At 41.5% G+C, this 1365-nt stretch overlaps 1 non-coding gene across 1 annotated transcript; it reads right to left on the bottom strand.

Annotated features, from left to right (window-relative positions):
• Positions 1-499: 499 nt before the first annotated feature.
• On the bottom strand, positions 500-607 carry LOC130959772 (small nucleolar RNA R71). The gene has a single exon (XR_009078839.1). It is a non-coding gene; the product is annotated as a small nucleolar RNA R71 (small nucleolar RNA).
• Between the last annotated feature and the right edge of the window lie 758 nt (positions 608-1365).

A 1365-nucleotide genomic window follows, 5' to 3' on the forward strand; every position in this document is an offset into this window, starting at 1 on the left:
TGAACCTGAAAGGACCTTGAAGCGAAAGCTAAGAGAAGCTAAGGCACAACTCTCTGTAGAGGACCTAACAGAAATCTTCAAAGAAGAAGAACCCATGGCAGCCGAAAACAACAACAATGCCAACAATGCAAGGAAGGTGCTTGGTGACTTTACTGCACCTACTCCCAACTTCTATGGGAGAAGCATCTCTATCCCTGCCATTGGAGCAAACAACTTTGAGCTTAAGCCTCAATTAGTTTCTCTAATGCAACAGAATTGCAAGTTCCATGGACTTCCATTGGAAGATCCTCATCAGTTCTTAGCTGAATTCTTGCAAATCTGTGACACTGTCAAGACTAATGGGGTTGACCCTGAGGTCTACAGACTGATGCTATTCCCTTTTGCTGTAAGAGACAGAGCTAGGACATGGTTGGATTCACAACCTAAAGAAAGCCTGAACTCTTGGGAAAAGCTAGTCAATGCCTTCTTGGCAAAGTTCTTTCCACCTCAAAAATTGAGTAAGCTTAGAGTGAAAGTCCAAACCTTCAGACAGAAGGATGGAGAATCCCTCTATGAAGCTTGGGAAAGATACAAACAATTGATCAGAAAATGTCCTTCTGACATGCTTTCTGAATGGAGCATCATAGGTATTTTCTATGATGGTCTCTCTGAACTATCCAAGATGTCTTTGGATAGCTCTGCTGGAGGATCTCTTCATCTGAAGAAGACGCCTACAGAAGCTCAAGAAATAATTGAAATGGTTGCAAATAACCAATTCATGTACACTTCTGAAAGGAATCCTGTGAACAATGGGACTAATCAGAAGAAAGGAGTTCTTGAGATTGATACTCTGAATGCCATTCTGGCTCAGAACAAGATATTGACTCAACAAGTCAATTTGATTTCTCAAAGTCTGTCTGGAATGCAAAATGCACCAAGCAGTACTAAGGATGCTTCATCTGAAAAAGAAGCTTATGATCCTGAGAACCCTTCAATGGAAGAGGTGAATTACATGGGAGAACCCTATGGAAACACCTATAATTCTTCATGGAGAAATCACCCAAATCTCTCATGGAAGGATCAACAGAGACCTCAACAAGGTTTCAACAACAATAATGGTGGAAGAAACAGGTTTAGCAATGGCAAGCCTTTTCCATCATCTTCTCAGCAACAGACAGAGAATTCTAAGCAGAACCACTCTGACTTAGCAACCATGGTCTCTGATCTAATCAAAACCACTCAAAGTTTCATGACTGAAACAAGGTCCTCCATTAGGAATTTGGAGGCACAAGTGGGACAGCTGAGCAAGAAAATTACTGAACTCCCTCCTAGTACTCTTCCAAGCAATACAGAAGAAAATCCAAAAGGAGAGTGCAAGGCCATCAA

Source organism: Arachis stenosperma, chromosome 10 (assembly GCF_014773155.1).
Source record: "Arachis stenosperma cultivar V10309 chromosome 10, arast.V10309.gnm1.PFL2, whole genome shotgun sequence".
Classification (NCBI taxonomy): Eukaryota; Viridiplantae; Streptophyta; class Magnoliopsida; order Fabales; family Fabaceae; genus Arachis; species Arachis stenosperma.